We start from the raw sequence: 10,593 nt of genomic DNA on the forward strand, positions 1-10,593 counted from the left end.
AAATGAAAACACTTTGAGGTGACATTTTTTTACCCACCAGATTAGCCAAAATCAAATGATTGGATGACCATATTGGTAAACTTGCCAGGTATTTGCCTATTATGCTTTCAAGTCCGTTTTCAGCTCTTTTCCACCATGCTGGTTTTACCATGCACCCTGTCACCAAGAAACATGTAGAAGAATGGCCTTGCTGAAAGTTCAATCATTCTCCAGCTGTGAGACCACATACCATCAGGCGGGTATGCTCTCTTAATAGGAGGCAGCATGTATGTACCTTGAACCAGAGATCAATATATAATATAATTTCTTTTTTTCTTTTCTTTTTTTTTTTTTTTTTTTGAGACGGAGTTTCGCTCTTGTTACCCAGGCTGGAGTGCAATGGCGCGATCTCGGCTCACCGCAACCTCCGCCTCCTGGGTTCAGGCAATTCTCCTGCCTCAGCCTCCTGAGTAGCTGGGATTATAGGCACGCGCCACCATGCCCAGCTAATTTTTTTTGTATTTTTTTTTAGTAGAGACGGGGTTTCACCATGTTGACCAGGTTGGTCTCGATCTCTCGACCTTGTGATCCACCCGCCTCTAATATAATTTCTTAATACCGGGGCACAGTAGCAAAATGATGGAAGAGTGACTCCTCTCTATATACCTAATGGCCAATCACAGAATTTTTACTTCCCAGCCTTGCAACCTTCGGTTCGGCCCAATTAGAAATACTGATTTCCAAAAGAGAAATGCACTCACCAGAGACACAACAACGGTGTCACAGAATTGGAAGTTGAGGACACTATTGGACTGCTCTGGGCAGCTCATGCCACCAAACCAATGGGCAGAGAAAGATGGCACAAGGAACATCATGTTGGCTGAGGAGATTAATCTCAATTTCCCAGAGAAAATTGGCTTTCTGATATATGACAGGGCAGGGAAGTCTACATCTGAACTGAAGTCTGCATCTGAAACAGCAGTGCCTCTTAGTATTTCAGGACGGATTATAAGAGGCAATGGAAGGTACTGCAGACCTGTAGGAGAAATAGAATAAAAAGACAGGACGATTAAGAAATCAGACCCTGGCCGGGCGCAGTGGCTCAAGCCTGGGTAACAAGAGCGAAACTCCGTCTCAAAAAAAAAAAAAAAAAAGAAAAGAAATCAGACCCTTTGAAAATAAAGATTTGAATCACTCTGCCCAGTAAGAATTTCCAAACAGCCAAGTGCTGGTAGAGGTCAAGGGGATTACGCTATGAGGGGTGGAAGAAGAGAGCGATAAATGTCACCTTCGACCTCGTGGCCAGTGGCAGACATGAGGATTGAACAGCTATACTTGCTTTTGCAGAATGTATTAACCCATTTTTTTCTTTTTCTTTCTCATTCCCTGATAATTTTGCATGAAAGATGTTCACGGTAATTACACTTACAACTGGAAGAACGATGTCCATGCCTGAGTCCTTGGACTATCAAGGTGCACATAGTAAGAGGGGGGCTTTACTCACCTCCTTTTGGGGTCTGGGCTAAAGTGTCAGAGTTGGAACAAAGGACTGTTGCATTCTGGAGGTTAAAGCACAAAATCATTGTCTGGCAGTTAAATACAAAGCTGAGAGCCACAAAATTAGACAGACGGTGCCGTACTTTCATTTCTGATTTGTTGTTGTTGTTCCCAAATCCATTCCCCACTCGGGTCTGCATCATGAGAAAATGCATTTGTTTCCCAAGCTGAATTCAGGTGGTTTGCAGGAATGGGAACCATTGGTAGAAAATAGGAGGGTAGAGGCCAGGGCACTCCTCCCCTCTACTTTGCTTCAGGTGGTATCTCCATCAGCAGCTACTTCTCCTCTGCTCCCTCTTGACAGGCCCCCACTCCATCACCAGCTTTTGCCAGGCAGGCCTGCTGGGTCCTGGCTTCATCAATGGCCGTGGCTCCTGGACCCCATGACTTTGCCATGTGGTTCTGTAGCTGCTGTGGCCTTTTCCCTGGGCTGCCTCACCATCATCCCACGTTAACTTCTCCAGCTTTCCCACCCTGGGTACTCATTTCCCATTTTATGTCCCCTTCTGTTCAAAATCTCCAGAGATATCTCTTTTTCTTGACTGGCCCCTGGCTGCTATGGTAAGGAAATGGGAAAACCAGCAAGTAGGAGTATGAATTAGGACAGCCTTTGCTGGTGGGAGTGTAAACTGGAAAGACTATGCTAAAAAATTAGGCAATCTCTATATATCTATTAGAATTACAAAAGCAGAAGCTATTTGTCTCAGCAATTCCATTTGTAGAAATTTCTTCTGTAGATATACTTGCACATGATTAAATAATGTTTGTTTAAGATTATTCGTTGTAGCATTGTTTGTGAAAGTAAAACACTGGAAACCACCTAAAAGTCCTCTGATGGGAGATGGGTTAAATAGATAAGGAAACATTAACAAACTAATATGCAGTCATTGAAAAGAATGAGGAAGCTATTTATTCACAGTTAAAGATAAATTGCCAAGAAATGAAAAAACAAGGTACTTAGCAGTGCACATACTGCCACCACAAAAGGAATGACTATACAGAATATATTTACTTATTTTTGCAATGATTATTTGCAGTGAGAAACTATTAATATTGGCTACCTCTGGAGAGAAAGACTGGGAAGATGGAAGAAAAGAGATGAGAGAGAAATCCATCACTGTTTACTCTTTAGTATACTTAGAATTTGATAATATATGAGGGATTACATATTTAAAAAATAAATAAAATTTAGATTTTGTTAAAATGCAGCTCTATGCTGCTTACAAGAGACATGTAAAACACACACACACACACACATGCAGGGAGAGATTGAGACTGGAAATAAATGAGTGGAAAATATATTCTTTGAGAAACTAAGTAGAAAGCAACAGAGTTCTGGGAGTGATATTTAAATCAGACAAAATTAAAAGTAAAGCAAAAGCATCAACAGGGACAAAGAATGACATTATATAAAACGTAATACAAAAAGCCTACCAGTCACAGGATAAAGAAAATGTGGTATGTATACACCATGGACTACAATGCAGCCATAAAAACGAATGAGATCATGTCCTTTGCAGGGACACAGATGGAGGTCAAAGCCATTATCCCCACTAAATCAATGCAGGAACAGAAAACCAAACACTGCATGTTCTCACTTGTAAGTGGGAGCTGAACAACGAGAGCACATGGACACGTGGGAGGGGAACAACACACACTGGGGCCTGTTGTTGGGGGAGGGTGGGAGGAGGGAGAGCAACAGGTGGAATAGCCAGTGGATGCTGGGCTTACTATCTAGGTGATGAGATGATCTGTGCAGCAAACCACCAAGGTACACATCACCTGTGTCACAAACTGGCACATCCTGCATGTGTACCCTGGGACTTAAAAGTTGAAGGAAAAAAGAAAATCTACCAGACATAAATATGTATATATGTAATGACAAAGTCTCAGATATACAGAGCAAACAAAAAAATCACAGAGAAGAAACTGATTGTGCCAATAAAAAAGTCAGTAAGGGCCGAAGCTTAGAACAATAAAATCAAGTCCTATCTAATAGACACGTGGAATCTTTCACCAACAAATGCAGACTCTACGTCCTTTTCAGACACACCCAGAACGTACACAAAAACTGACCCAGGTCCTTAGGAGATGGAAGAAATCTCAACCCATTTCAAAAAGTCCGTGCCATGCAGACCACATTCCCTGACCATGTGTTGACCAGAAATCAATAATAAAAAGATTGTTTTACAATGTTTGGAAACTTGAAAATTCACTTCTAAATAATTCATGAACTTAAGTATGATCATGGTGGAAATAGTTAGATATTTGGAACTTGCCAATACTGGAAATACTATATATCAAAATTTGTGGAATGACTGTTTAGTGGGAAATTGATAACTCAATGCATCTATTTAAAAATCAAGAAAGATTGAAAATAAGTTAATAAATCATTCATCTATCAAAGCTAATATATTTAGAAAAAATAGAAGAAAGGACTCTAGGTTAGGACATTTAAGCACACACATCTAATTTCTCTCCCTCCAGAAACTTCACTTTATAAAACCGTAGCAAAAGGATTTTTTTTTTCCAGACAGGGTCTTGCTCTTTGGCCCAGGCTAGAGCATGGAAGCATGATCGTGGCTTAGTACAGTCTACCTCCCAGTCTCAAGCAATCCTCTTGCCTCAGCCAAAAGGATTCCTTAAAAGGATAGAAAACTCAGATGTGGTGACTTGCACTAGTAATCCTGGTTACTCTTTAGGGTGAGGCAGAATGATGCCTTGAGCCCAGTAGTTCAAGACCAGCCTGGGAAACATAGCGAGACCTCACCTGTTTTGTTTTTGTTTTTGTTTATAGACAGAAAGGTACAAGCACAGAGAGGACAGAGAAGGAAACAGCAATAAGACATGGAAGCTGGAATGCAGATGGAGGAATCATAACTGACTCTGCAGACCTGTGACAGGCACATCCTAAAGCCACAGTGGGAAGAACTGGCAACAAACCTGGTTGACATGGTGGCAACTCTAAGATGCTGGCAGTACCAAATACTTCCAAATGGGAAAGTAAGTGGGTGCTACATAAAGCAAAATTTAGTGAAAGCTGTTGAGGAAACATAAATCCTTAGAGTCCCGCAGGTACTCCACATTGCACATAACCATCCTCTCCCTGGCAAGGAACCTCTACACTGGGGGCCACCAGACACAGAGGAAGATACAGGTGTCCTGCTCCAAACAGGGAGATCACGTGTCATATGCAACTTGATTGAGACAGGAGATCATAAGGCTTTCCTCCATGGAATATGATAGCCCAAGAAGAAAGACCCAAAGGGACTGACGTCAGGGATTTCCCCAATTAACAGCCCACTGAGGTCACTCCACGGTGAAGTCAAGTGGTGACCAGCCTCCCTCATTCTCTCAGTACTTCCAACCTTCTTTCTAATCTACTTTTAACTACAAAGCTTGGTAGCCAACGATCACTTTCTCCAGACAGGGCTCTTATACATTCTCAAGAAATCTGAAGCCGCAGCATGACTCGAAGACCCTATTCAGCATCTATCCTCTGGCTGTGGAAATATTGCTCTTTCTTTGCACAGCTAGGTTTGGCTGGCTCCCCAATATTTCAAAACTGATCTCCAAAACATACTTAACACATATGTAGGTGGTCAAACTATAATGAAATGGATGGGGCATCTCTGGGAGAAGGACACGTTAAATGAGGTCAGTGCATGCTGGGGAGAGCTGTGTGGGCCACCTTCCATTTGCACTCTCACTGGAATCCCTTCTCGGCCCTTCACTGCCCTGCTCTGACTCCTGGGGCGGCTGATCCCTACAGACTGCATCATTAGGGCACTCTTGCCCTCTGGGTTTGAATTCTTTGGGGTTTGACCAATGGGAAATAATAGCAAAAAATTAAAAAATCAAAGCCTGGAGAAGGCAGATGTCAAGATATTTATTCCCCCACACCCTCCTACTTTGGCATATTTCTAACATAAACTACATCTGCTTAGACGATCATTCGCCCAGCATGGCCCCTCTTCAGCTCTAAGTGTTGTCCCCACTAACATCATCCCCTGCCTTGCTCTTACAAGTGAAATTGGATCAGTAGGGGAAAATGGTATTATGCAAAAAATGTTCTGGGGCAATTGGTGATCTTTATGAAAAATACAAGACAATTAGGTTCCTACATCATACCACACACAAAAATCAATTCCAGGTTAATTAAAAACCCAAATTAAGGTCAAGGGACCTATAAAACTTAATGAAGAAAATATAGAATAACATTTATAACCTCTGGAGAGTAAGAATATTTCCCTTAGAAAAAAGAAAGAAAAAAAGAAGGGAAACCATTAAAGTATATTTTATGGCATTAAAATAGAAACCTTTTGTTCACCAGAAGACACACAAACAGTTAGACAACAATGTGCAGTCTGGGAAATTATATTTGCAGCACTTTAGTAAAGGATGATGTCCAAAACTTTAAAAGGATTTCTTTTCTTTTTTTTTTTTTTGTGAATAAGAAGAAGACTAAGATCAATAGAAAAGGCGGCAAAGTATTGAAAGAGGCAAACCACAGAAGAGGAAAACTGAAAATAAGCATGTTGGAAAACACAACCAGCAGCACTGATAATTAGGGAAATGCAAATTAAAGCAACAGATATCATCAGACGGGTGAAAAAAATGTTGGTGTGGCAACACCATGGGTAGGTAAGGATGTGGAGAAAGGAGATCTCACATGTGTACGGGGAACTATGAACACTTGGCAGCAGTAGACCCAGAAATTCTACTTCTAAATGCACATGATAGAAAAAATCTTCCATTTGTATGCTAAAGGCACATACTCTTTTTTTTTTTTTTTTTTTTTTTTTTTGAGACAGAATTATACTCTTGTTGCCCAGACTGGAGTGCAGTAGCAAGATCTCAGCTCACCGCAACCTTTGCCCTCCAGGTTCAAGTGATTCTCCTGCCTCACCCTTCTGAGCAGCTGGGATCACAGGCATGCACCACCATGCCTGGCTAATTTTGTATTTTTAGTGGGTTTCTCCATGTTGGTCAGATTGGTCTCAAACTCCTGACCTCAAGTGATCCACCTGCCTCAGCCTCCCAAAGTGCTGGGATTACAGGCGTGAGCCACTGTGCCCGGCCAGTACTAGAATATTTATTGCAGTACTTTGTAAAAGGCAAGAAAAAAGAAACAGTATAAAGATCAATCAAATCGAGAGTGGATAAATAAATTATGATGTATTTATAAAATGGTATACTATACAGCCAGACAGTAAAAAATAAAACAACACGGAGAAATCTCTAAGAGCGAAGATTAGATAAGAAAGCAAGCTATGGAAGGAATTGTAACATGTATATACAGTTCAAAAATGTGTGGAATAATGCTGTATTTTTAAAAGAGATATACAAATATAGTAATAGCATACAAAATGCATTAGGTTGAAAAATATCAAATTTGGGATAAGGGGTGCCTCTGGGGAGGAGAGGCAGGAAAGGAGGAAGAAGCAAGAGAGAAGGTTCAGGATATGATGTGAGGGGTTCTGAACACATATCAGGTATATTGCTAAGATTTTACGGCAAGAAGTAAAAGGCTTTTGGCCGGGCGAGGTGGTTCACATCGGTAATCCCAGCACTTTGGGAGGCAACGCAAATGGACCCATTGAGATCAGGAGTTCAAGACCAACCAGGCGAACATGGTGAAAACCGGTCTCTACTAAAAATACAGAAAACCAATTAGCTGGGTGTGGTGGTATATGCCTGTAGTTCCAGCTACCCGGGAGGCTGAGGCAGGAGAATCGCTTGAACACAGGGGGCAGAGGTTGAAGTGAGCTGAGATCCTGCCTGTGTACTCCAGCATGGGCAACAGAGAGACTCTGTCTCAAAAAAAAATTAATTAATTAAATAAAATAATTAAAAGGCTTTTGATGGAGGTGGAAATGAGTACATAAGTGTTATATTGTTCTTCGTACTTTTCTGTATGTTACAAAATTTCTTAAGAAAAAGGTTTAAACCTATAACGATCTTAAAGAGTATTAATAGACACGCAGCCCCGAAGTGGTGAGAACAGGACCTCTGCTCTAAGCTGTCTTAGCCAGTTGCTATATGAAGTACTGGCTGCCTACCTGGACACAAACAGATGTTTGACTAGTAACCACTGGCTGTGACCTGTCAGAAGACACAAACAAGGTCAGAAAAGGAAGAATTCACCTGGGATGTTTAGCCTGGAGTCAAAGACCTTCTGAAATTTTACAAGCAGTGGGACATGCCAGCAGGTCGTGGAACATCATCCTGGAGAGTGTTCTGTAAAGGGCGTAAGTTCAGAAGAGATCCTTTTGTGTTCCGTAAAGGCTGTAAGTTCAGAAGAGATGTAAATGCTGTCCGGGTCCCAGCGTCATCCTTGTTCTAGGGCACCTCTGGAGATACAAATTCATCATGAAAAGATTAACTTCCCTATTCACTGAGGTAGACACTGACCTAAAAATGCCCAGTCCTTTTTCAAAGATCCAGATGCCTTGGCTGCCATCTGAACCCCAAACCACATCCTCTGACATGGGCTGACCTCGGGCTGACTTCTGGAGGCTGGAAGGTGAAGCAGCCCCATAGCTAACTCAGTGATTTTGTGTTCTTTCAGACACATCAAAGTCTTGGTCTTGGTCTGAACCCCAGAATGCTGTGTCTAAGTGCCTAGGAGAAGCAATCTATTTAAATTCACTGCAGTGAACCAATAAATGGGCAAAGAGCTCAAGTGTGGCTCTAAGTACAGCTCCTCTCTAACATGAACAGTCAACACTAAGCTCCCAATCATTTCTATTCCATTAAACATTGCAAATTGGAGTCCAAGGAGGAAGCTAATTTCCAATCAAACAGAGGAACTGGGGCCCTGAAATCTGTTCCCCAGTTTTTGCCCAGATGGCCACATAGGCCCACAAGCACAGGCTCACCCACTTCAAAACACAGGAGAGCAAAATACATGGAAATAAACAAGTGACTAGATCCTGTGTCACGGACTCTTTTGCTTTTATCATACACATCCATTCTTAGCACAACTCAAGGGGCATGATTCGGGTGCTCTAGTATTTTGTGGAAAGGGTACAAGTGTCTAAAACGGGTTCGGTTCCTGACTTGGGCCCTCTTGCCCCAAATGCCCAGGCATTCTCTTAGCACACCACGCTAAAGCCTTGCATTTGAGCCGAACTTACACTCTGCCAAATGAGAGCACGACATCCACATTTCAGACCAATTTATTGTGCTTGAACATAATGTGTCTCATTAATCTCTTCCATCTGTTGTTTATGTGCATGGACAATTTTAATGGAAAATATAAAGAACTGACACAGGATTTACTCCTCGGGCCTCTTGAGTCCAGGTTTAACTTGTAAGTAGTTGCTATTCCTGCAGATGGGACACAGATAGGTAAGAACTGGCTTTGCCCCAGTTGCAAAGACGTTTGTGAGAACTTCCCAGTCTGTCCGGGCAGCATTCCCATGGCCAGCACCAGGCAGATGCTCCTGTGTCATCTTAACTAGCTATCATCAGAAGTCAAAGGCAGAATAGGATTTCCAGGGCAGGCAGCTGCCAACTCTGTTATTCAGGAGCTTTTCCTCTTCCTACTGCCACTGCTTTCAGATCAATTCATTGCTCAGTATACCCTCCACCAGGCTCCAGACAGGACAGACGAAAGTCATTGTCAGTCAGTTTCGCCACTTGGAAATAGTGCAATTGAAAGTGCTTGTGTGGGAAGATGCTGACATGAAATTGGCTACCCTGAGGGTGGGGGATTACTTCGGTACAGTCTTCTAATTCCCACATCACCAAGGATAATCTGCATCGTTGAGGGAAAATTAACACCTCATGAAAAGCCAATCTGAAAAAACACCAAGTATAATTAGATGAGGACAACTAAGTGTTTATTAATTCAACAAATATGTGAGAGCCTGATACGTGACGTGCTTTGTGCTAGATGCTGGGCATTCAATGGTAAATAAAGCAGATACGATCCTCACTTGTCTAAATTATTCAATGCTGTTACGGGGTTGAGTCATGTTCCCCAGAAATTCATATGTTGCCATCCTAACCCACAGCACCTCAGAATGTGATCCTTATTTGGAGATAGCATCTTTAAAAAGGTAATTAAGTTAAAATGTGGTCATTAGAATGGACCCTAATCCAATACAACTAGTGTTCTTATAAAAGGAAGAAATTTGGAAACAGACCTACATGCAGGGAAAACACCACATGAAGATGAAGTCAGAGACTGGGGTATTACTTCTATAACCAAAGGAACATCACAGATTGCCAGAAAACACCATAAGCCAGGGGAGGGGCCTGGAAGAGATTCTCCCTCACTGCCCTCAGAAAAAACCAACCCTGCCACTTAGTCCTATAAATGCTTCTCCAAGGTTTATAGGAGAACCTTTCCAAAATGTCTCCAGGGGACCCAGGATTATCCTGCCACTTCATTGTCTCAGAAAATGCTGGGAAATGCTGGCTGGTTTCAAAGATACATGTGTAAATAAATATTTTTCACCAAATTTTAAATTCTATTTATGTTACTAGTGAATTCTGGGAACTTGGGCAAGTCTTGCCTCCTCCCTAGACCTCAGTTCACCCAACCGCAAAGTCGGAGGTTAGACTAGAGGGTATCTGGGCCTTCTCTTCATTGATTACTTTGCAACTTGCAGCTCATTGGTGCCAAACAGTCTATGACAGCCATAGGAATAGTTAAAATGTGAATGCTTACTTCTACCAACATTTGCTCTATGCAATCTTCCTAAATGAGCGCAGTTAGTCTGTGCAACACTTTTATAGGAAAAACAAAAGCAAGTAAGTCGATTATTCTGAAATTTCTCCATGTACCTGGATTCAGTGGGATAAAAATGTTGTTTTCACTAGAAAGAAAGCCACTGTCTCAGGCAAACTATGAGGTGGCCTCTAACCTTCAGAATGCCCAAGGGAGTTGCATGTTAGATGTAGGGATGTACAGTTTGCTGCAGGAGCAAGCTATCCTACACAATGAATGGGCCCGTGCAGCCTATTAGATATCTCATAAACTGTCGTACAGAGGCCATCGATCAAAAAGCCATTGACAGAGAAGAGAATCTAGTGTGTGATGGAATC

The sequence above is a fragment of the Saimiri boliviensis genome, chromosome 13 (assembly GCF_048565385.1).
Source record: "Saimiri boliviensis isolate mSaiBol1 chromosome 13, mSaiBol1.pri, whole genome shotgun sequence".
In the NCBI taxonomy this organism is placed as follows: Eukaryota; Metazoa; Chordata; class Mammalia; order Primates; family Cebidae; genus Saimiri; species Saimiri boliviensis.